This window comes from Euprymna scolopes, chromosome 16 (assembly GCF_053919585.1).
Source record: "Euprymna scolopes isolate OS-2025 chromosome 16, ASM5391958v1, whole genome shotgun sequence".
In the NCBI taxonomy this organism is placed as follows: Eukaryota; Metazoa; Mollusca; class Cephalopoda; order Sepiida; family Sepiolidae; genus Euprymna; species Euprymna scolopes.
Genome location: NC_136497.1, coordinates 42,992,770 through 43,020,483, shown reverse-complemented (window position 1 = coordinate 43,020,483; position 27,714 = coordinate 42,992,770). Strand labels below are relative to the sequence as shown.

Here is a 27,714-nt window from a genome sequence, read left to right as displayed (position 1 = left end):
GTTTTCGGCCAGAAATTTAGCTGTTAAGGGGTCAAAGTTCAACGATTTGACCTTTGAGAAGTCTACCAAACTCCTCCGACAATTTGGGGTCTAAACGCTTTAAATTTTAGATATAGATTCCTTTGACATGGATCTTACTTGATAAATCGATTTGAGCCAAAAACAATAAATGTTAAGGGATCATAATAGGGGTCAAATTATAAAAAAATTGACTGTTTTGTTTTTTTTTTTCTTTTTTATACTCAGCATACACCTCCAAACACCCGGGCAACGACGGGCCGAAATGCTAGTATATCTATAAAAGTGACCGTGTCTGTGTATCTGTCTGTTTGCGTATCTATATGTCTGTCTGTGTGTGTACATTTCCCTATGCAATAACTCTGTCAATTTTAAATCTACAGACTCGAAATTTGATATACAGGTTACTGAGATTGGGGAAAATCGAGGTGATCGGTGGCCAGAAATTTGGCGATTAAAGGGTCAAAGTTCAACGATTTGAGCTTTGAGAACTCTACCAAACTCCTCCGACAATTTTGGGTCTAAACACTTGAAATTTTAGATATAGGGTCCTTGGGCATGGATCTAACTTAATAACTTGATTTCAGCCCAAAACAATAAATTTTAGGTGGTAATAATAGGGGTCAAATTTAAAAAGATTGACCGTTTTGGGTTGGGTTTTTTTGTTGTTTTTTTTGTTTTGTTTTTTAATTTGTTTTTTTTTTTTGCTCAGCATGCACCTCCAAACATCCGGGCAACGTCGGGCTGAAATTCTAGTATATCTATAAAAGTGAAAATGTCTGTCTGTGTGTTTGTGTACATTTTCCTACCAAATAACTCTGTCAATTTTCGGTTTACAGGCTCGAAATTTGGCATAAGGGCAAATTGAGATTTGGGAAAATCTTTTTAATAAGTTTTTCGGCCAGAAATTTGCTGTTAATGTGTTAAAATTCAGCGATTTGACCTTTGAAAACTCTACCAAACTCCTCCGCCAATTTCGGGTTTAAACACTTGAAATTTTAGATATAGATTACTGGGACATGGATCTAACTTAATAATTCTATTTGAGCCCAAAACAATAAATACTAAGGGCTCAAAATTGGGGTCCAAGTTTTAAAAGATTAACCTCTGCGGTCTCTACCAACTTTTCTCTATGGTAGTTAAGGAAGCCTATAATATAGAAAGGCATTACCGTACATATTCACATTTTTTAATATATACATAGGCACGTAACTTATGAACAGTACATAGGTATACACGTTGTATAGACTGCTATATAATAATCTTTAGATATACATAAACCAGTATATAACATATATACAAGCACTATATATATATATATATATATATATATATATATATATATATATATATATATATTGTTTTAACAAAAACCAAGACTTTTCAAAGGACGGGTTGATAGCAACAAATAGCGTATTTCATCGTTAGTTACAATTGTATCAAGACTATTCGGACAAATCCAAACATTATGTCGTTTGAAAATTTTCACAAGAACAGCCTTCCTTCAGACTTATTGAATAGAAACCACTTTAACAATAAACATTATGGAAGCCATTTCACTTATAAGGAAAAGAAAACAAGCGAAAGTATTTTACCTATATCGCATCCTTGGAAAGCATTTTTTTATTGCTGGTATATGAACGATTATTTTTTTTATTGCTGTATGAACGATTACTGAATTATATAAACCCAGTAAAATTCGATATACTACAAATAAGACTATATATATATATATATATATATATATATATATATATATATATAGTCTTAAAAACGACGATAGACGAAAACCTCTCTAGATCTCTTTCAGCTATTATTTCATCTTGAGAAGCTGATAATTAAAAATATATATATATCGGCAAGAATAAAGATCACTAGTGGGAATTGAAGTGCCGATACCGAATAAAATAAATAATTTAAAACTCTTAAATGATAAATCTGAGGAAAGAGATAACCGAAGTAGAATCAAAGTTGCTCAAAGAGTTTAAGCACTCCTACTGGCACAAGAACGGTTTGTGCAAAGTAGTAGAGACAGATTCCAAAGTTTTTATGGTTTCTGGAATCTGCTCTACGAAAGATCCTTAACCGCTCTATTTGATAGTTACTGGCACAGCATGGATTTTCAAGCAAATGCCGGCATATAGCAAAGTATTATGTTGCATAGGAGGTGGAGCTCAAATCATAACTTCCCTAATCTTAAATAGAACGTATTTGTTCATAGGGTCTGCTAATGCAAAGAAGTACACCTTACATAACCAGTATCACACTATCTTTTAAATTGATACACAACATTGCTATGATGCTTCCAGGGCCTTCTATCCTTGCAAAAAGAAGGACGAACAAGTGTCGTTGTATACGCCAAATTCAAAACACAGAGTAAAGTTAAGTAATTATAATTATATCAATCTACTTAGTTTTATACTATTAACACAGAATAATTTCGTATAAATGAAGGATTTAAAAGGTCCAAATGTTTGGGGGAGTTATAAATTCACAACCATTTTGTTGATACAGTCATTAATAGGGTCTTCGGGTTAACCATTATTAATAAATATTTCCCTGGTTCTGTCTAGTCCGGAACTTAATCTAGTGGAAGAACAAATAAGGCTATATGAACCAAGGTGTAAATCAAGCCGACCTGTCTAGATTTTGGTACAAAAGACCAGTTCACATATAGACCAGCAAAGGTCGGCTTTTTTGTAAATATTAGTAGGTATAACAGACGAAATTTTTTAATTAATGCTAGTTGTATTTTGATTACATATTCTGAATCCACATGAATTATGGAATCTAACATTTTTTTATTTCATCAGAATATCTCAAACCGTTTAATTTTAACAGATTTGTGTTTATTCTTTTTACACCTGCTGGACTTTGTTATTTTTTCGGCCATTTGGAATCCTAACAGAATGCCATATTTGAAGCCCTATATTTGGTAAAACAATGAAATATAGCAGCTGAAAATCAACAGCCTTATTCGGTGTGCATCAGAATAATTGAGGATGCAAATGATGATGGTATAACTCCATACTTCTTCAATAATCCCTACCTGTAACATTCAAGACATCTTGAACAAATCTGACCGGATAATATGAAAATGGCCCAAAGCCCATATTTTGAACCCCCATAAAACCAAGAACAATAGTCTCATCAGCCCGATATTTCAAATACCACATTAAGACTATATCACGAGGAACCCTATTTTTTAAGTAATAGAATGAATACTTTGTTAACTATGACACTTTAGGCTTTGAAAAAAGTTCATTTTCATTATTTGTCAAAATGTGATAAAAACTCCCAAATCCGTCTAAATGTGAGCCGTAGCAAAATAGCCAGAAAATATATACCTATTCGAATACAAATATAGAAGTTCATATTTAGCTATTTTGGGGAGTTCTCTTTCTATTTATCACATTAAAAAAAAGGCTAAAGTTGAAAATTATACATTTTGAATTGATATATCATTGATATTTTTTAGATTTTCTTTCATCTGCTTGATAACACAGTCTATTTCACTATTGTCTCCTTTGCACTGTTTATTGCATGCCAAATCCCCTCCATTTGTACATTTTTCCCTGCATATTTCCTCCATTATTTTCAGTTTTTCTTGCAAAGTCAGAAACATGTTCTTTGCATCCGTAAGTTGTTTTAGGATTGTCCTGTTCTCAGTTTCTTGCTGTTTTAAATATATTTCTATTTCATTTGAATGTTCTTGATTTGCATCATGGCAGTGATTTTATTTTTAGGTTTCTCAAAAAAGGATTCTGCAAGAAAGTTTCTCACTTCACAGTTTTCCCCTCCTTCCTCAAAATATTATAGGTTATCCACATTATTTTCAAATGCCCCACTAGATCCTTTTTATAATAACAACCAGGGCACAATTCATTGAACAAACTGAACAACTGAGTTGGACTGAACAGCTTGTAAAGTTCAAGTGACACACCATTTGTCACTTCAGCAGGTGAAAGTTTACGCCCAAGCATGGGTTCCAAAACAACACTGCGTGTTAATCCTATTTTCTGACAACTTTCACCTGAAAAGAGAAATGCAATTTTTACTGTGTATTTAATCATACATTTTGGGAGAAAATTCAAACTTCAAATCATATACATTTTGGAGGAACTTCAAATATCCATGTCAAATTTACAGTACTTACATATGAAGTCTATATTGATGACATTGGTGTAGAATGCTGGACGTTTTGCTGTTGAGCAAGCCTGAACTTGCATTAAAATTCTCTCGACTAAGGTTTTCCACTTATCGGAAGGATAAACTGGGAACAATTTTTGAAGCCAGGTGATAGAGGTAGCCCATGATTCCTCATATTTTTCCTTCAAGAAATAAACTTGAAGAATAATTTTATTGAAACATTCCACTTTAGGTAATTACATCCTTCTCCCACGTCCTTTTGCCATGAAACATTGTTGTAAACGGTTTGTACATCATCATCTCGAAAACAAAATTAAAAGAAATCCATTATTTTTCACATTCTGTCAAGGTAATACTTGGATAACTGCTTCATCAATTATGCCCTATATGTTCTTATCAGTTTCAATATTTTTATAGTATGGAGAAATGATCATATGTATACATGCGCCTAATTTACAGAAAAATATCATATATTCATTTAGTACTGCCTTCTGACGTCAGATTGATAAACAATAAGCGTGTTATTGTTATTTAATAGACAAACAAAAAAACGAAGCAATGTTGGTTTCAGAATTTTATACCCACTGTGCCCCGGAAAATTGTATTTAGTGGGGTTTTATCGTAAATCCGGATACCCTGCATCACTACATAACATTATGCTGCTAATATATATATATATATATATATATATATATATATATATATATATATATATAAAGCTGAATGTGTGTGTGTGTGTGTATTACCTAAAAATATTCGCCGTTGACTATAAAGCAGAGTTGATTTCCGATGGAGGCGTCAGTCTGATCTCACTTGGTATGTTTGAATTCTTACTCTCTTTAGCCCTTGAAATGGTTTCATACGGGGGCTAAAAAAAATTGATTACCTACTATCTTTTGCATATCGAAATGGAAGTATATATATATATATATATATATATATATATATATATATATATATATATATATATATATATATATATATACTAGCAAAAGTACCCGTCGTTGACTGGGTTCAAAAACTACAGAAATGGACTCTGATTTATTGAAGTATGATAGGTTATGAAAAGGAAGGGTTGTAAATTTGGGGCATCAAAACGAAAGCAAAATATGATGAAAGTAAAAATAAAATAGATAAACCCCATAATTTATTATACCATACCTGTTCACACTGAAACACTTATCACAATATTCTGTGGATCTATATTAAAAAAAACCTTGTTAAAATTTGTGACATATTTCCATTCTATTGAGGTCATGCGCGAACGAACACCCCATAATTTTATTATACCATATTTATTCAAACTGAAATATAATTATCAAAGTATACTTACGCAGATAGATATGAAAAGTCTTTATTAAAGTCTGTGCCTATTTCCATTCTATGGAGGCCAGGCGCTTACGAGGACCCCACAATTTTATTATACTATCCCTATTCAAGTCAAAACATACTTATCAAAGTATTCTTATGTACATCTATATCAAAAACACTTGTAAACGTTTTTTTTTTATTATTTCTATACTTTGTGGACCAGGCGTGAACGCAGACCCCACAATTTTAATGAACCACCGTTCTGCAGGATCAAACATACCCATTCTTGTGTCTCGATACATCTTCTATACATCTTCTATCACTATATGTAATCAGTTTTATCAAATAGTCAACCATATAGGAGCCTATTCGTTACCACACACAGACACACACAGATTCAGCTTTATATTTTATATATATATATATATATATATATATATATATATATATATATATATATAAATAAGGGGGTAGTCACCGACAATGTGTATTTTTTAACATTATTTTATTATTTTGTGTCTTGGTTTTACATTGAGAATTATGTTTGGATCATTGTAATAATGTTTTTAAATCATTGAAATCGTTTTTACGCGTTTCAGACGTTCTGTGAAGCGTCCTCGTCAGAAATTATTTTCAAATGTGTTGGAGATGTAAAAATGGCATTTTCGTAGTTCATTTGAAGTGTTTCCAAGGGGTGGATGCGTGTAAGTGTCAAACTATTCATTGGAATGTTCAATTTTTATTACTCTTTTATTGGGCTTGTCGAGGCCGCTGACCTCGGCTGTGGTCACTCATGTGTTGATCATTATTTTCCAATGTATACATGAACTACTTTGAAGAAGTAGCATTAGAATCAACACCACTAAAGCCAACAATTTAGCTGCGATGTGTGAATCGCACATTCATACCCTGACCTAACCAGGGAGATGTGACATTTAATAAATTATCATCTTAGATGTGCTGATAACACGGAATGATATTGGTTAGGCCATCTGTATTTCGAAAGTACATTTTACTAAATAATCTCTAAAACTCAAATGCCACCATCCACATAAAACAAAGAAAGAGATATGTAGTAGCAATAATAAATATTGAGAGGAGATGGACCTTTTAAGACAAACCTTCTACTAAAATAACAACTCAGATAGCATTATATTTTCTTCTATAAATCTGGCCCAAACACTAATGGAAACCACAGAAAGACTCACCACGGTTTGTATACAATATATGAACCACGTTAGAAAAAATTCAAATAATATATGATCTTTAAGACATTAGGACAGTATTCAATAGTGAGTAAACTCTCCGTAAGCATTTTCTGTAAATCAAGCCTGCGGAAATCTTATGACTAAGAACTGTGTGTACGCGATTCCATGTAAATGTCGGAAACAATGGTGAGACGTGTCACCCATTAAAAATAAGATTACAAGAACATTGGAAATAAGTTTGCAAGAACATATGTATAGATATTCGAAAGTAGAAAAAAGATGTCCATATATTGATGGAAACGGGAAACCATTTACCTTTATGGGCCGAAGTAAAATTATCGACGGGAGGAAGGGAGGAACGGTGGAGAGTAAGACGACTTAAAGAAATAGCATATGCTATATATATATGTATATATATATATATATATATATATATATATATATATATATATATATATATATATATACTGTTGGGCAACAATCACCTACTAAGCAGACCTAGTAAATAATTTAATTCAGTATGGCAACTATTAATTACAAATAGTAGATAAAATCACAACTAAAATGTATATATGTATATATGTATATATGTAGTAATAAGTAGTGATTCATACACAGTAAGATTCTACATCTAAAAAGAAGAATATGTTAACGGCTCCCAACCCCCGTGACGTAACAGATAAAGCACTTGGTAAAATTTAGTTGTAAGTGACACTCTTCTATACGATTTAGGTTAAATCCTCATTACGGTCGATCCCCAGAATACAATTACGAATTACTTAGAATTTTATCCAGTCATATCTGATTCACAAGAATACACTACCCCGCGTTCAATTCGAAATTCCGTGCACGTTCCTGAGCTCGGCAACATACATATGAAGGAGGTCAGAGATTACGTTGTAAAAATAACATTAAGTGGAAAAAAAACTAGTTTAAACGATCAAAGTAATATTAATTATCGATTCTCATCCTAAAAACATAACCATTTTCATATTTCTGACAATCGACTTTATTTTGTTTTTGTTTTTTTTTCAGCCAGGTGCGTATCTAATATTATTGCTGAGTTGCTTTTCTGATACACCCGGCCCGCATATTAAACAATGACTTTTCTAAGCGTGAGTATTCAATTTCTAATTGTATATCTAAAACAAGGAAGTACACACTGAATATTTATAGGTATGAGTTCAATAAGATTCAAGCTATTTTCAATGTACACAATATTAGCATTTTCTTCACATACTGACTGGACGAATATATTGAAGCAATTAGTTCCCAAATATGTTGCTAGTTTTTATCGACTAGTTTGTTTGTTGGTCGCAACGATGACAGGTTAAATAAGCTCACTATCTTTAAAAAAAATCATTTTTGCAGCTTTCCTGTATTTAATTTGCAAATATTTATTTTTTAATGATTTTTGCATATTTTTTAATATCATATAAATATTATATGAATTAGAATAAAAGATTTGTATTTTTAGCAAATCAAAAAATCTCTATTAACCATTAACCATAAGTCCGATTGGCAACTAATCTCTTATTTTCTGGAATTCGCTCGGGTAAATGGGTCTATCCAGATAACGTATTAGTGGTATGGTTACGAGAAGTACTTTTTTGTAAGAAACAAATAATAAAATCAAATAGCGTTTATTAAAAATAAATTTTGAATATATCATCAATTAAATGTCATAATATTGTTTTTTTTTTCATGTAGACTAATTTAGAAAAGAATTTCTTTTATACAGCGGTTAACTAATCCACAAAAATCAGAAAATTAATTTAATTTTGCAAAACAAAAATGTTAAATACTAAGAGCTCTGCAAAAAAAAAAATTGCACAATCTAATTTTTGCATAAATGTGCACGGTGTCACCGCTGTGAATAACGCAAAAAAAGTCAATAAAATATGGTAGTTTTTCTTGGAGCTAACCACTTCAATTTACTAGAGCGGACATATTTAAAGAATATTTGCTTTTGTTAATAAATCTGTCAATCTATTTGTGTATAAAGGCTCACTCGAGCTTCAGGATTTTTTATTGCAATGGCAGATAAGCCTGCACTGCAACAAGACAGAAACCTTAGAAATGCTTACAAACGAGAATTACACCTGTGGCTTAGTTTTTACATGAAGAGAGAAGTAAATAAAGAAATAAAATATTTTAAAGATTTTTGTTGAAATGTTTTCAGGTTACTTTTATTTTATTTATTCTCCGGCGATTATTATTAGGTTTTAGAAATACAATATTAATCTAATATTTCGATGCTGATTCATTAGTTTCCTTTGTCGCTTAATTTATTGGCCTCTGTGTTATCTTCAATATTTCTCGCAAACATTGTTGAACATAACAGAATTCTCAGTTTACTTATGGTTTTTGTTCAATTTTCCTTTTCTTTTTTTTTTTTTTTTTTGTATTTCAAACTCAAAAGCATCGATATATGTTCCATATAGCTCATAGAAGTTTTCGATTCTTTCTCGGGTAATCTTCAGGTGACAAAACAAAATGATCAAAAATCTTGGAGAGAAGAAAAGAATTTAAAAATGAGGCGGGGAATGTGCACGTGATGTCGGTTATACATCAAAAGAACGAACTTGTGCAAATCACGGAAAGATGTTAGCAATTGACATTCAAGGAGACCATAATTTACATCATAAGATTAATTGTATTACATCAAAAATAAAGTATAACATGGAGTTTAAATGAAATGCTACTAATTGTTGCTTGTTAAGTTTTAAGAAAGGTAGATTCGCATGCTTTTAATTTTGTTTATCATTTACAAAATATATTATTTTCGTATAATTAACAAAATATGTCTTCAATCAGAGAGGCAGCTATACTTGTGTAAATGCTGGTAAATTGAGCTAGAGTATATAAGATGCACAGTAAGGTAATGGGATAGCTGATACATATATACGAGGTGCCTTTAATAAGTATCCAGACTGCATCCGTACAGGCATTTAAAATTATCGTAAACATTTGAAAATTCAGTATGTCATTGCTATACATCTTCTGGGATGACTGACCAAGTTTTATGATTCCAGGTTCAACTAAACAGTTACAGAAGGAATCGGAATAAAAACTGATTGTCACAACTAGTGAATTTCAAAAAATGCAATCTGGACGCGAGGACAAGTTAGAAGAACGATATGTAATAAAATTCTGTTTTAAACTTGGGAAAAATTCCACAGAAATGTATGGAATGCTTGAGACTGCTTTTGGACTATTTTGCATGAATCGAGCATCAGTTTTGGAGTGGGATAAGAGATTCAAGGAAGGCAAAGGCTGTGATGGATGATGATAGGTGCGGGAGGAGTAAATCAATTAAACTATCAGGGTTGATTGGCCAAATAAAGAATTTCATAGATAAGAACCGTCGCGTGTCTATAGAGACAATAAGTGAATAGTCTAACCCTTATCCCTGAGTGGCTTCCGGGCTTTGATCACCTTGTAAAAAAAAATTCAGAGTAGGAACTGTACACGCAATTATTCACGAGAAACTAAAGATGCAAAAGATTTGCACGAGGTTTGTCCCAAGGATGCTCAGATAATATCAGTAAGAAAGACGTTGTCGTGACAACAGAGAGATGGTCAATCTGATCAATTCAGTTCTTAATGTTCTAACAATCTGCGATGAAAACTGGAGCTACTGCTATGACCCAGGGACCAAGCAACAGAGTTCCTAGTGGAACCATGCTGGCTCTCCCTGACCCAAGAAGTCAAGACAGAGCAAATCTACCCAGAAACTTATTCGGTGTCCCCAGGGGCTCAAATGAGGTCAAAATGCCCCAAATTGGCCCAAAATAACACTTTTTGCCCTATAGCATTTGATCTTTTTTGCAGCATGGACATAATCTATATGCACTGGACAGACCATCAGTAGGGAATACTATGTTGAAGTTTGAAAGAAATTCAGGAAAGGATTTTGTTGCAAGAGGCCAGCACTTTTCAAATCGGGTTAGTGGCATTTCCACCAGGAAAATACACCAGTCCACAACTTCATCCTTTCTACAGACTATTTGACCAAGGTTGGCATCAAGACAATTCATCACTCTCCTTATAGTTCAAACCTTACTCATTGTGACTATTGGTTATTCCCTAAGTTCAAGGAAAACCTTAGAGGTTGTTGTTATGAGACAATTCAGGAGATGAAAGATTGTGACTGAGGGTCATTGACATGCTCACACAAGAGAAGTTCCATGAGGCTTTCCAGAACTTGTTGGCACGGTATATATATATATATATATATATATATATATATATATATATATATATATATATATATATATATATATATATATATATATGTATGTATATATATATATATATGTATGTATATATATATATATATATATATATATATATATATATATATATATATAATCTTCATGAATTTTATTATTATTGGTCCCTCGATTTATCGGAGAGGGGCCTATTTTTTCCGTGCATCCGTTAGTCCGGACTATTGCCAGATAACTATCCATTAGTTTTTCCTGAAATTTCGCTATAAATCGTATTTCATAAAATAGATGTGCATAGTAAAAAAAAGATTTTTTTGCGAAAATTCCCGTTGCGCCCCCACGGGCTCAAAAAGGTCAAAATACCCCAAAATGGTCAAAAGCTACACATTTTGCCACATAACTTTTGATCTATGGATTAGATTTTTTAAACTTAGTCAAAATGTGGGGCCTATTGTTCTTAATATGAATCCAGTATGGGTAATTCTGACAATATTCTCGTTCGCATCCCTAGAGACTTTCAGTGCTAAAAACGTCCCTTTTTGTGGTTCTTTTTTCATATTTCTAAATCAAAACTTTATATGTCTGACTATGTTTTTCACGATGGTCAACTTAAATATATATGTGTTAAGGCCTGAAGCTGCACTTCTATTCATTTACACTGGGATTCAGCATCCCCAGGGGCTCAAAAGAGGTCAAAAATGGCCAAAAATGACACTTTCCCCCCCCCCATAGCATTTGATCCATCCATTTGATTTTTTGGAACTTTGCCGAAATGTGGAGTCCATTATTCTTAATATAAATTTAGTATGGGTGACTCTGGCAAAATTCTGGTTCGCATCCCGTTGACACTTTTAGGGCTAAAAGAGCATGCCTTTTTGTGCCTCTTTTTTCATATTACTCAAAAACTTGATATTATGTCTATATAGTAGTTTTCCATGATGCTGACTTCAAATATATATGCCTTAAGGCGTGAAACTGCATCGTTTGTCCATTTTAACTGGGATTCAGCGTTCCCAGGAGCTCAAAATGGGACACAACTACCCCAAAATTGCAACAAAAAAGTACACTTTTTACCCCATAACTTTTGCCCCATCCATTAGATTAGAACTTTGGCGAAACGTTGGCCCTTCACACTTCTTATATTCATCATTTCTTCACTATTTTTGTGGCTTCATCTCACATGCAGCACCAGAGGGGGATTATGTATGCGCGGCTAGTTGTTGTTGTTGTTGTTGTTGTTGTTGTTGTTGTTGTAGTAGTAGTAGTAGTAATAATAATAATAATAATAATAATAATAATATCATCATCACGCTCAAAAGTCTGCATCAGCGTAGATAGTGGAAAAATGCCCCATCCAGTTTATTCCATCAAATGAAAACCTATGGGGGAAATCTCCTCGTGATACTGTGTATGGGCTAATACTCTTCATATTCCTTGAGCAGTGTTGATAGCATATCAACAGCGGGTGGAAAACGGATCCGAAGACAAAATATATTTTATATTTTTTCATTTTTATTTTTTTATATATAAAAATCAACCAAGTAACGAAGAAGATGAAAAAGAAATAAAGAAGGAATGAATAATATTAGGAATAATAATGATGAGAAATGAAAGTTCTTGATAGCAGGACGCAATTTCGAGACGCAAGGTTCTAAAATACACAACGGTATAGTTGAATTCACGATGCGCGAATAATCAGGGCCTTATGTCTTCTTTAAATATGTCGAATCCACGACGCTCGAATATGTCGAGACCATAGCGCTGGAATAATAATGGCCTTATGCCGTCTTTGAATAGGTCGAATCCACGACGCGCGATTAATAATTCTGTCTTCTGGGGGAGAAAGGCACACTGCGACAAGCGTGCACCTGCTTTCCAGAGATAAGGTAACTTCCGAGTTTGATTCGGCTTATAAAATCTTGTAATAAAATGACTTCATGCCTTATTGAGAGAATTAGAAAAGTCGGTTTCTTTTCTTGTTTTTATAGAAAAACATCCTCATTTTTATTTCTCTTCGCTCTTAATGACGGTCGGCCGGAGTTTATGCAATCCTTTTCTCTCGGAGGTTGATTCCATATTCTTTTCATAAAAATAGAAACTTCTATTTCTAATTCTATTCGCCTTTAACGACGGTCGGTTGGACTTGATGCAATCCTTCCCTAACGAAGATTCCAAACTCTTATAATAAAAAATAAAACTTCCCATTTACAAATTATATTTGCTTTTAACGACGGTCAACCAGAGTTGATGCATTCCTTCCCTGTTAAAGGTTGACTCAAGTCTGATTTTTACTTTAAACAATCTCTCGCCCACACATAGCACCCGCTCCCGCACACACGCCTACGCACACAAAACGAAAAGTTTTTTGATTGGACGGTGGTTCATTGCCACTTCGGAGTCACACGCCACAAGTCTAGCGCTGATGATGGCGCATGATCGTCGGTTGGTGTGGTAACGTTCGGGGTAGGAATATCACATTATATATAGAATACATTATGTTAGTGCGCTTTTTTAACTTGTGCGACAATTACAATTATAATTTTTATCAGTATTTTTAGAATAAATCTTGTTTCGTCTTTCCTATGTATTTTGAGGCATTGAAAAGTATATGCTATCGCAAATTCTTTATTAGGGCTATAACTACCCGATTGGAAACGGGATTGATTCTATAAAATATCCTTTTAAATTCAATGCAGACAGGATTTTCAACTAGTTTTATATGTTTTTAATGTTGATTAAAACTTAGAAAGTTTCCTTTATTTATAAATACTTGTTTTATAGCAAAAATATATTAATTTCAAACTGATGAATTAATTAATGATCTAGAAATTGGTTTTGTGTTTTCACAAACAAACAAATAAAAGAAAAGAGTGAAAAGTTGCGTGCATTTAACTAAAAATGAATTTTTATCGCTTAAATTAGAATCGTACGGTGACAAGACCAGCATGCATTAAGTTGAGAATCAGACAAAATCAAACATGGCGGCTTCAATTTAAAGTTAAATTTTAATGTACTGAAAGCAATTCTTAAAAAGCTGCCAACAATAAATCAGCGTTGAAAGACTATTAGTATTTTAAGCGTATATATTTTAATTATTATTTAACCGGACAACACCAAGCAGTACTCTGTGTTTGACTCAACAGATTACGCCTCAGAATATAATATGGAATAATATGGAGGTTGAACGTTATTTGATTTACTTTATAACTACGTGGCAATACTATTGGCTAAGGTATCAAGCCCCGATTCTACCTATAAATTGATAAAAATACCTATATGTGTTCCATTAACCATACACAATTAATTGTTTAGGATTAGTTTGCAATGCGTGGTGTAGACTTTTAGTCGTGATAAACGTTAATGTTTATTTTCTCTAGCGGAAAATAGCCGCTGTGAATTGATTTGGTCTCGCGAGATGATACAGTCGTAGTATTCGATCTTAAAACCTATCTGGCTCTTATATAGATCGAGGATTACATCTGGAATGTTCGTTGGGGGGTGTTACTATGGCAGATTAAGTCACAATAAATGGCTCTTGCTGATTTTATATCAGTGTGATAAACGAATACGTCATTTGAGCAAACTGGGATACTTATGTCAAGAAAAACAAGTTTAATTTTCGCAAACACCTTTGTAAAAAGTAAACTTGTCATTTTGGTAAACATTTACTATTAAAAATAATAAACACCTACTATAAAAAAGCAAAAAATAAACATTTCTAACTTCAAAAAGTACGTAACATATATAAATTTTAACTTAAGAGAACATTTTTTTCTTTTTTATGCTTAACTTGTATTTTAAATATTCCCTAGTCTGAAAAAATCCTGTTTATTTTTTTACAAAGATTTTTAGAGAAAAACACTAGGAGCAAATTGTCGTGTCTTTATTTTTCGTACCTAAATATCACACGAACAGAGAATCAACCGAGGGCATTTACATGTTTTAATTTGTCGTACCTAAATATCACACGAATAGAGAATCAACGGGGGCCATTTATCGTGCCTTAATTTGTCGTACATAAATATCACACGAATAAAGAATCAACGGGGGCCATTTGTCATGCCTTAAGTTTTTGTGCCCTTACTTGCTGTACATAAATTGTAAAACCGACCGATTTACGTGTCTTCGTAGTTCGAACAAAAACTCGCACCATCCATGGTTTTGGCAGTTTTCCCACAACTATAGTTAGTTTTTTCCCATCTTTACTGAAAACATGAAATATCTTCCCTAGAAATAAGCGCTACATTGTGAATTGATCGATAGAAACTGATCCCTATGAAACTGCCCTACCCACGAGGACTTGTCTGAGCCTTCCAAAAAGAGCACTCTGGATTGGGACAAAAAACCTGTCGCAGTCTACAAGAACCTTCTGCGCTGACTATATGCAGAAAAGATAATGTTTAGTAGTAGAACAGGCGTTACATTTTGGTCCCAATCAAAATGCTAACGATTCTGTCACAGACGCAAACCATGTATTGCCAACTTCTTGTTTAATTGATGATATTCTGCATAACATGCGAAAAGAAAGATCTTGTTCAACCTTTTTAATTTTGCGCAAGTCATATGTCGAAGGTCATAGGAAATTACATAATAGCGGCCTGAATTGAGTTGAAAGTCACACACAAGAACTTCAGAATTTCTATCTATCTGATAACTGATTAATCTGATAACATTATGATAGTGAACGGTATCAATCTGGCACCGAACTATTTCACCGCCACTTAATAAAATAATATTAAATAAAAAGATTTTGTCCAAATAACTTGTGATTTGATTGGTGTGGCAATATACAATAATCTTTTATTTTTGCTTGGACCTATGTTACAACGTAACCTGAAAACTTTTCGAATTTTTATCATTATATTTTTCGTAAAAAATTACAGAAAAATATCCTTTTGCAATGTTTGCACTAATTTTTGGTAAAGTTACTGTATGGTTAATAGTTGAGAGATGAAAAGAAAATAACATTACAGCTTATTAAATTTCTCAAGCGCATTAAGATTTAATTTGAGACCAGCTAATATAATTTAACCTGTGGAATCTGATTTTAATTTTTATTATCTCAAATTATTTTATCGTTAAGTTTATTTATCGAAACATGAAACAAAAAACGTAGTAATCTATTTTATACGGGAGTCAATTAGCTTTGAATAATTTAGACTGTAAAGATAGTAAAAAAAATACTACAACTAGCATTAAGTTGGAGGACGCTTGCGATTCAGAATTTCGGTAAGTAATGTTTTACCACGGTTTTACAATTGAGTGCAAAGCAGCTATCTTCTTTCGCGTGTGTCGAAAGAAAGAATTTTGAACGATATTTTTTATTTTGCAATAAATAAAAATTTGGAAAAACTTCAGAATATTTAAAATATACAGTTCCGTAGACATTTAAAAGTTAATGGGTTTGGTTAAATATTGTTTGGTTCATATGTTTTCGATTATGTTGCAAATTTATCATATAGAATAACTTCTGAATCGTTGAAATTAGCAAGGGAAATAAAGAAAAAAAGGACAGAAAATGTTTCAAACTGGAAAGATAGAAAACAAGAAAGAAAATAGTAGAATTCATATAGAAAGACTGCATAAAGAACACGCTTTCGTATGTAAATATATTTTCTTTCTAAAGTCCACTAATTCCTTGAAACGAATTTGTCCAATAGTATTTTGGTTGATCACCGACTTTCAATGTGACTAAATATATATATATATATATATATATATATATATATATATATATATATATATATAAGTCTGATTAAAGACGACATAATTTACTCTGTTCTTTATTTTCCTTATCATTTCTACTCCGCGAGTTAATTGACCAGGATCTGATCAAAAGTTAGATAAGTGAGTTTTTATGGCCGAATATTTTATTTAAAAGATTTTATTTTTAAGGCTGTAATTTTGGCAGAAGAAAATAGTCGAATTACATTTGTATGATTTTAACGTGTTTTCCGTTAGTTCTTTATTTTATAGGGAGATGTAAGATGTTGAAGGGCATAGGCAATTACATAACAGCGGCCAGAATTAGGTTGAAGATATTTTGGTTTTGGCGAGTAAAGGTCGAAAGTCAGAATATCTGTATGGGGGTCTTCCTCCGACCTAACCCACCATGCTTCTTCACACATTGGACTCATTGTCACTCACCACCAAAATCCAAAATCCATGTTTTTATATTTTTATAAATAAATTTGTTGTCATTCTTATGAGTACCGCTGTAATACAACATTTGTTATTGTGAGGGTTTTTCATGTTCGTTGCTTCTATTATCAATTCTATTTATATTATTGGTTATTTTATACTTGGATTTTTAACCATCGCTATGTTATACTTTTAATTGTATTGAGCAGATATTTGGGCCTAACATCAGTGAGGGAGCCGATACGCGAACAAACCGTAGAGGTAAAGGCCCCGAAACGGTCGTATTCTCTCCTGATGACCCAGCATTATCTATAAGACGAAATACTCCCAAACATGACTATATAATGTTTTAAAAGATATTCTATGACGTAAAAAACGCACCCCCAAAAACGCACCATCCTATAAAACTTAAACGAGGAAAGCCCTAGAAAGGCGCTTTATCTCTCTCGTGACATTAACTTTATCCGAAAAGAAAACAGCTAATAAACATAAGTATATACAAGCCTATAAAGTAAGCTGTTTCTCTCAAATACAACATCTTCTGTTGTTCGCTTGCTTCATAGCGAGTTTCTACTACTGTTCCGGTAGTAATTTTTATCCTGTAGAGACATGGCTTGTACGTTAATTTTCAGGAATAGACTGAATGGCAACTGGGAATAGACCAGTGACACCTGGAAAGACAGGGGGCATTGAGAAAGACCAAATGAACTCATCGGGCCAGCAACCCAGAGTTCTTATCACATAAGCTACAGACACAGGCAAAGAAAAATGTCCTCGACATCCACCGAAAGGGAGGGAGGATGATGGATCCAAAAGAAACAAACGGAATATGACTCAGACATACCAACGTATTATGATTAAAGAACATACGGAATTCTCATGCGTCTGTGGACGAAAATTCAACTCCCAAAAAGGAATGAAGATTCACCAAAGCAAAAAGGGGTGTGCCAGTCATCCAGTGACTAATATGCAGCGCTCTGATACCTCAGATAAGACGTTGGAACACCAAGGCCAGGACGCAACCCACAGTGCCGAGGATATCCAAGCAATTGGGCCAGTGGGTGTTGAAATTCCCCAGGATCAAATTTCCACCGGCGGACAATTCAGAAGAATGATGTATGCTTGATCATAAAATTAAAATAAGCAATGCATTACATAAAGAACTGGATAGAAAGAAGTATGATCAACGGTTAGAAGAGTGCGGTCATGTTGTTATATACCATATTTGCATTGCATTGTATGGTGAGAAAGTGAAATTAACTAAATCACCCGTCAAGAAAAACAGACGACAGCGGGAGATGGCAGATCTTAGGAATAAGAAAATGCATCTGAAACGGCAACTCCGCGTTTCAAATTCTTTTGAAAAAGTGGGTTTATTAAAGATCTGGAAAGATTTCAAATATAGACATAGCGCTCTTAGCAAGGCGGAATGTGTTAGGAAAAAACGACTGAAGCGGAGAAAAGAGCGCGAACGGTTCATTCAAGGACCATATACTTTACATCATCAACGTTCTGATCCCCATCTGGCATTAATTATTAGAACTACACGCCTATGGAATTGTCTTCCGTTTTCCTGCTTTCCAACTGATTAGAATATGGTTGTCTTCAAGTCTAACGTAAACAAGTATTTGATGAGCCGTTCCATATAAGTTAACAAATTCACCAAATTTCCAGTACTAGCGATTACTACAATGTCCAATTTCTACTGTACACTCTTTAGCCCTTATCCTCGAGCGACTTCAAGGCCTTGATAAGTGGTGATGCCCATGTAAAAAAAAATATATAAATATGCCCGAAATCTATTGAACAAACAAAATCAGGAGTACTAAAAATGGAACAACGTGTATTAGAAACCCATCTAAGACACATACTCAAACCACAACCGGCACATCCCGCTGGAAGAAAATAACAAATTGATATGGCCAGAAATTCCTCAAAAAAAGTCCAATATGAACAGAATGACGTATGAAGAAATAAAACGCGTTGTCTTCAAAGCTAGAAATAAATCTGCACCAGGCCCGAATGGAATCCCCTTCTTACTTTACAAAAGATGCCCAAAAGTACTTAAATGGCTTTATATTAACTTGAATTTGGCATGGACAAACCGTCATGTCAGTAACCAGTCCATGAAAGCAGACGGTGTGTACATACCTAAGGAGCAAAACGCAGAAGTTATAAATCAATTTCGGACAATCTCACTTCTTAACGTAGAAGGAAAAATATTTTTCGCAGTAATGGCCTCAAGAATAACAAAATACTTACTATCAAACAAATATATCGCTATTTCCGTGCAAAAAAGGTGGTATCCATGGAATAGCAGGTTGTCTGGGGCATGGGAGTATGATATGGGAGGCTATCCAAAGAGCGAAAATAAAAAAGACTAACTTGGACGTCATTTGGCTCGATTTAGCTAATGCATATGGATCAGTGTCTCATCAAATGATTCAACTATTCCTTCAAATGCACCACATCCCAGAGGGAATATGCAAGATGATTGCTACATATTTTGATGGGTTTCACATGCGGTTTACAACAAATGACTACACGACAAACTGGATGAGACTCGAGATGAGAATTGCAATGGGATGTACAGTATCGCCTATACTTTTTGTTTTAGCGATGCAAGTAATTCTCAAAGCAGCAGGAAACAATGTAAGCCCTACTAAATTAGGCGAGGAATGTGAAATGTCACCATTAAAGGCTTACATGAACGATACCACGATCCTTACATCAAAAGAAGCTGACACCCGCAAGTTACTCAGCATTATGGATGAAATGATGGTTTGGTCCAGAATGAGTTTCAAGCCTAAGAAGTCCAGAAGCCTCTTCCTTAGAAAAGGAAAAGTGCATGAAGATATATTTTTCAGTGGGTGGTCAGAAAATTCCTACTGTCTAAGAAGAACGGATAAAATGGCTGAGAAGATGGTACGATAACACCTTGAAAGACTCTAATCAGGTTAGTGACAGTAAAACCAGTCGATGAGAGTCTAAAGACGATCGGGCGCTGTCCACTTCAAGGTAAATACAAGGTATGGTGTCTTCAACCCATGCTCATCCCAATTCTTTTATGGCCCCTTCTCGTATATGAAGTAACTATGAGTACGGTTGAGGCAATCGAAGCGAAAATCAACAGATGTACGAGGAAATGGCTGGGTTTGCCTCTAGGATTATCAAATGCTGCTCTATATAACAAACAATCAAAACTAAAATTACCGCTCAAGTCTATTGCAGAGGAGTTCAAAGTAGGGAAAGTAAGATTCCAGATGATGTTAGACAATTCCAACAACACTGTTGTAAAGTCAGGGCAACCCTCTCTTAAAACAGGAAGGAAATGGAAAGTCCGAGATGCTATAAATGAGGCGAAAGAAAACCTAGCCTTCAAAGAATGCATTGGGCTCACTCAGACAGGGAAATCTGGACTGGGAATAACCAGCATTCAAAGATGGTCTACGGCTACAACCAAAGAGCGCCGAGATCTAGTCATTCAGGAAATAAGGAGCAAGGAGGAAAGCAAAAGGCTCGTAAAAGCCATTCAACAGTCACAGCAGGGACAATGGACAAACTGGGAAGAAGTTATGCAAAGATCCATTACGTGGAATGACATCTGGCAAATGTCGCCGCTGAGGTTGAGTTTCATAATACGCTCAACTTACGACATGCTTCCATCAATGACTAACCTTGCCAAATGGAAGAAGGGGGATTATCCAACCTGTTTTTTATGCAAAGAAAAACCTCAGATTATGGAACATGTTCTTATTTCCTGCAGAGTGGCCCTTGCTAATGGGCGATATACGTGGCGGCACAACAGGGTATTGGAAGAACTGACCACAACAATAAGTAACCATATAAAGCCCGAAGCAGCTAACATAAGCCACAAGTTTTTGCTGAGGGAGGAAAAATGTGGATCGGATCAAAACGTGTAACTAGCCCATTGCTAGTACAGAGCCAAAATATTCTTGGAATCAATGATGATTGGATAGTCGCCGCAGATCTCTCTGGCTGCTAAAGTAATTATCCAAAAATTATAAAAGGAAAGGGTCAACGGCCAGACATTGTTCTCTCGTCAATAACAAGGAAAAACTCGCCTTGATTGAATTGACAGTACCTTATGAGAGCCGGGTAGAGAAGCAACACCAATACAAGATGGAGAAATATGAAGACCTAAAAAGAGAGTTGACTCGTGAATGTTACGTTGCAATTCTTCGAGATGTTGAGATTGGAGCAAGAGGTTTCATTTCAGGCTCTGTATATCAACTTTTAGGACAGCTTGAAATTAAAGGCCGAAAAAGAAGCGCGGCTAATAAACGTCTAACAGAAATTACTGAACAATGTGTCATCTGGCTCTAAGTTAAAAGAAATACAGAGTGGTAATATGTGTCCACAGTGCAGATTTATTTATTCATTTATTTAATGATTTTCATTTTCTTTGCTTTCGTTTTATTATTTATACATTTTTTAGTTATTTATTTATTTTCTTTCTTTTCTCCTTTTTTATATTCTTTCTTTCCTTTTTTTCTATTCTTTTCGATATGAGCGCGTCCTTACTTAACGGACTTGATAGCCGTTGCTCGTTATATGAAACGCAACATCATTAAACATTTTTACTGCATTGAACAGTTCATTCAAATGCCTCGCATCAACAAATGTGGCCGATGCGAAAAAGCCGTAACAAGGAAAATACTCACCTAGATTGGATTTACAATACCTTATAACAGCCCGGTAGAAAACAACATTAATACGAGAAACATGTAATTAAAAAAGGCGAAAAAAGAGAGCTGACGTTACAATCTAGGCGAAAAGTAATACCGCATGATATGTTCGGAAGGGTCTACAGTGTAGTTATTACTGTGAGTAGATTTATCTTTTTATGTGTACATATATTTTTTATTAATATTATATATATGTTTAGTTATATACATATATATACATATATATAGTACTTTTATTGTTATTGTTGTTATTATTATTGTTTATTATTATTGTTACTAATATTATCATTATTTTCTTCGATATGTGCGCGTCCTAACGAATATATCAGACGTAGCCTTTGAACATTGAACGACATGCGCAAAGCCGTTGCTCATAACAAGCGCCGTTTAATTATCAAACGTCTTTTCTTTTAATTGTATTGAGCAGATAATTGGGCCTAACATCAGTGAGGAGGCCCATACGCGAACAAGCCGTAGATAGGAAGGACCCGAAACGGTGCTTATTCTTTCCTGATGAACCAATATTATCTATAAGACGGAATATCCCCAAACATGACTATATAATGCTTTAAAAGATATGCTATGACATACCCCCCAAAAGCACCATCCTATAAAACTTAGACGAGGAAAGCCCTAGAAAGGCGCTTTATCTCTCTCGTGACATTAACTTTATCCGAAAAGAAAACAGCTAATAAACATCAGTATATACAAGCCTATAAGGTAAGCTGTTTCTCTCAAATACAACATCTTCTGTTGTTCGCTTGCTTCATAGCGAGTTTCTACTACTGTTCCGGTAGTAATTTCTATCGTCTGGCTTGTTATATTCAGTTTATTTCTATTATCGTTCTTAAAGGTTTAGTCTATGTTATTGTGAACATTTTTCATTGTAACCTGAATTTCCCAGCGCAATACAGTAAAATTCAGAGTCTTCATCAAATAGTTGCCTATTAGATCAAATTCTAGAGATTCTGGCAGAAATGTTACAATGGATTTTATAATTGGTCTTATCCACGTATTACAGTGTTTAGTTTGGTTCATGGAAACGTTCAAATGCATTGCTACATAGATAAATTGAAAAATTTAACACATTAATCATTTTTGGGGGATAATATATATTGTTGATTTAATCCATAATGTTTGAACAGTCCATGTAATGTTTACTTATTCTTTTTACATATTTTATTTATATTTCTTATTATAGATAGTATATCAATTTTATTTAAGAATCCTTTAATCACCGGGAAAAGCTTGTGCATCTCATTAGTAAGAATAGTCTGACCTCGCAGAGTCTTTAGGTCACATTAAAATAGCAAGAATGAAACGACGTTTTTCTTGATCCAATACTTATTATCAAAGTGTATAACAGATTTCCTATCTAACAATATTAGACTTGTCTCTGTTTTTCGAAAAAAATAATTTGTTTAATAACATAGAGTAAATTAATGAGTAAAAAGCCAAGAAATTTTATTTGCGTCCCTTTTAAGAATGTTGGATATCCCTCGTTTAAAAGAAACCGACTAACTTTCATTGCGCGCGAAGGTAAGTACATAGGGACAAATATAAAAAATACGTGTTACTCTAAATAAAAAATTCAATAGGTAGTTGCAAGTAGTGCAACTGGTTAATAATGTGTACGGGGAACTGCCCGTACTCATCGAAACTAGTATCTTAGCCGTTACTATGCTTATTGAAATAGTTCATTTTATGAAGACAGTAGTGCCGGTACTTTCGCTATAACAAATATAGAGGTTTTTGAAGTATGTAATAACAATTAGAACAGCCAATATACAAAGAAAACGTTTTCTTACTTAAGTGAACAATACAATACGTAGTTACATGTTGTTAACTGGCTTATAACAAGTACCTGCCAGCACGAACTGGTAATAATGTTGAAATAAGCATTCTTATCATTGATATGTTAATCGGATTTGTTCATTTTACGTTGTCCTTCATAATAATCTGTATATTTTCATTTGTAACTTTGTTAATAATTTAGCGTTTACATATTTTTTCATTTGTAACTTTGTTAATAATTTAGCGTTTACATGTTTTTTTCATTTGTAACTTTGTTAATAATTTAGCGTTTACATATTTTTTTAATTTGTAACTTGTTAATAATTTAGCGGGGTTCCTAGCGCTGGTTCATATTTAGGCATTAGCATGCGTAATTTAAATGCTGAAATAGCACATTGTTATAGCATCGTTAAAATTAAAAACAAATCCGGGATCTTATTGCTCTAGTGTCGGTGACGCTGTGTGCTAAAGTATACTGCTCAGTCCCTGCGAGATTAACAAGCCTATTAATGTTATGTAATAGGTCGAACACAAGAAAGTGTCGATCTATCTATTTATCTATCTATTTCTGTATCTATCCATCTCGGTCTATCTATCTATCTCACTAAAGAGATGGACGGGAGATGAATATGAAGAATATTTATAAAATCTGTCAAAATATGGTCAAATCGCATCATAGACACGTTTACCGGAAGAGCTGGTCAGCTGATTGAAGCTGCGTGTGATCAGGTTAGCTGGGGATCTTAGAGAGTTGGAATTTGGAGGTTGAGCAGAGCGGAAGGTTTAACGGGTCGTCTCCCCCCCCCCCTTCACTGGGGAAGGGGATGACGTGTGTGAAAATATAAACATAGAAGCAAACCACGCAAGCAAAGATATTCACTTTTCATTCTTCTGCGATTGACACTTGGAAAGTGATTAAAAACTATATAAAACCAACCAGCGCTCTTGGAAGTGTTTGAATATCTGTCCAAATATGTTCCTGCCTCCCCTCCAAGAATGAGATGAGTTTCAGGTGGACAAGATCAACGACGCATGAAAGTATATTCAAAATGCATGTATTACACACACGCACACGCACGCGCGTCCGCATATGATAAACTAGATATGAATATTTCCTAAATACACAGCAACAACATAAGATAGGGTTCAAATAGTACACCATAATACAACATACCGCTTTTGGTGCTCGTTGCCAGGGAACCCATACAAGGGTTTGGTAAAAAATTGAACCTTGAGGTTACCACGATGAAAAAAGTTTATTGGACACTAGACATAAAAAAGGAAAGATAAAGAAGATAAGAAAAAACGAACCATACCAGAAAACACAACAAACAAGGGTCCTTTGAAAAAAGAAATAGACGCATTAAAATTATAGATAGATAGATTTATATGCTAAATTGATATGAAAAAAAAAACGATAGATACGAAAACACGCATACATAAAAAAAAACAGAAGAAAGGTACAAAAAAGTTAACTGTGTAGAAAAAATAGAAAACTTGTTGATTTTGAATATGAAAATTGCAAACACAAAAAAGAGAAGAAAAAATATTAACACAGACAAGGTGAAAAGCAGAAAGAAAGAAAAAAGAAATAAAAGAGAAAACATAAATGTTAGTTAAAGACCTGTCAGCTTTAGAGAAACATGTCAATCAAAAAAGTTTCTCATGGAATTTCGCATGTTGTGTCGCGATTGTAAACTGTTAAACTCGGTGTTCTTTTTGTGTGAAACAATTGTCTGCCAATGTGAATTTTTTTTCCAATTTGTATGGGGTTTTTTTTAGGATTTTTTTTCTGGTGACTGGGAAAAATGATGTTCCTTGTATGTAAATGGATGTGAACTGTATAATGATATTTCATATGTATGTAATGTAAACTAGAAAATGAATGTTTTTTAGATAAGAAAAAAAGCACGCAAGTGGTGTCTAAAAGAAATTTTGTTTGATGGGTGCTTGGAAAAAATCACTTGTTCTTGGTATGACAGAGGGACTGATGACGTGGCATCCAGCAAAAGTTTCGCTACTGATTAATTTAATTATGTATATGTATGCGTGTAAATGGAACAATTTGGAATTTTTTTTTTTTAATTGTAAAAGGTAATTTTTTTCAGAAAACCCCATAATTTTAGTTTCCATGGATCTATTGTTGTTGTTTTTGTTGTTTTTGTTGTTGTTGTTGTTGTTGTGGTTGTTGTTGTTGTTGTTGTTGTACTTTTATTTTGATGAAGGATTGTCTAAAAGTTTATAAGTGAATATTTTTTTAAACGACTATGTATTTTAATTGTAAATGTCTCTGTATTTTTTGTAAACGACTGTGATTTTTTTTTTTGATGATATTGTCTGGGATAGTGAATGCAGCCGACCTCAGAATTTACTGACGTGGACAATTTTGGGTGGCACGGATCTGTGTTTTGTTGTTTGGACTTTTATTCCTGGTGAGATGAGATTTTTTGGATGCTTATAAGGAATTTATTAGTAGTAGTAGTATGTAATTGTTGTTTTCTCGAATAATTCTTGTGCAGTTTTTTGGGATTTTTTTTTGTTCTTTGTATTTTTCGCAGGATGGAGATAGACTGATCTTTGTCTTATGGAGTTTATATGAATAATGATTAATTTAAAAGTAAGAACATGGCGCTAATTATTATTATTATTATTATTATTATTATTATTATTATTAATAATAATAATAATAATAATAATAATAATAATAATAATAATAATAATAATAATAAAAATTGGGACAAAGAATAAGAAATAAGAAGAAATTTTTAAACAATGTACCGAAGTTAGAAACAGAAAAAAAGACAGACTACTGGGTTATGATTAAGGGGTAAACTAGTTCTTAAGTTTTAGGAGGGTCAAGGGTTCAATCGGTAATTGTTCAAGTTTCCGAGATGGTCGCGGAATGTTTTTTGTTTTGTTTTGTTTTTTCGTGGGATTTTTCTCCGGATTCGTAATTCGGCGAAAGACGTAGGAAAATGCTCTCGTAATGTTATAAGGAAAATATTTTATCTCGTAGGGGTCATATGCTTATGGCAGCGCGTTATAGCTGTGACGAGAGATTACCGGTATCTTTACATGACTCTAAGATGCGAGATGGGATCATACTCTCGGTCTTTTCTCGACGTTTTCCTTGAAGAAGCTATGAGTCTTAAAACAGTTGCGGTTACCGACATTGCAAAAAAAAGTTTTTTCCGACATAGCAGAACGGAAGATTTCTGTCCCGCGTGAGCGAATCTAGTTATTAATCAACTTCAGGGAAAAAATGAAATGCTCCCTACCATGGCGTAAGGGGTAGAGGGGGTGCAATGGCAGATATGGCCATCATGTTGTGAATCACTCAAGATAGGAGTGGAGAATGAAATATATATGTCCAGGTACTTTGGAAAATAGAGTGCCGACCATCATAAAGAATAGAAGAGATTTTTTGTGCCCCACAAAATATTAGTAAATAAGTGTAGGTTAATGATTAAAAAGGGTGTAAGGCCTGGGATATGGACATTTTTTGTGCCACTTATGGGTAGAAAAGCTGGTCTGTAAAGCTAAGGACGATGATAGTCCATGTTGAAGAGGCAGATGGATCTCGATATGATTTTATATGTTATATCTTATTATTTATTGGATAATGGCATGACAGCTTTCTTTGCCAGTGGGGCGAGCATATGTATTCCCTTCTTAGTAAATTTGGGTAGTAGAAAATGTATGTCTTCGCCATACATTTTGATAAAAAAGCGTTTATATATATATTTTTTTTTTCATTTGTAACTTTGTTAATAATTTAGCGGTATTCCTAGCGCTGGTTCATATTTAGGCACTAGCATGCAAAACTTAAATGCTTAAATAGCACATTGTTATAGCATCGTTAACATTAAAAACAAATCCAGGATCTTATTGCTCTAGTGTCGGTGACGCTGTGTGCTAAAGTATACTGCTCAGTCCCTGCGAGATTAACAAAGCCCATTAATGTTATGTAATAGGTCGAACACAAGAAAGTGTCGATCTATCTATTTATCTATCTATTTCTGTATCTATCCATCTCGGTCTATCTATCTATCTCACTGGAGATGGGATCTTAGAGAGTTCAATTTGGACGTTGAGCAGAGAGGACGGCTTAACAGGTCGTCCCCCCTTCACTGAGGAGGGGGCTGACGTGTT

General features: G+C 33.9%; 1 protein-coding gene across 8 annotated transcripts in view; it reads left to right on the top strand.

The window, feature by feature from the left end:
- Positions 1 to 27,714, top strand: part of LOC145295929 (sex peptide receptor-like) — a 701,703-nt gene that overhangs the window by 417,476 nt on the left and 256,513 nt on the right. For 4 of the 8 annotated variants that reach the window (XM_080141813.1, XM_080141808.1, XM_080141805.1 and 1 more), the window contains one exon: positions 7,722 to 7,801. The exons of 2 other annotated variants lie outside the window; for them this stretch is intronic. The gene's annotated coding sequence lies outside the window, so the exon portion shown is untranslated. The remainder of the gene's footprint in view (positions 1 to 7,721; positions 7,802 to 27,714) is intronic. 2 more of the 8 variants (XM_080141811.1, XM_080141809.1) reach the window with 1 other exon arrangement.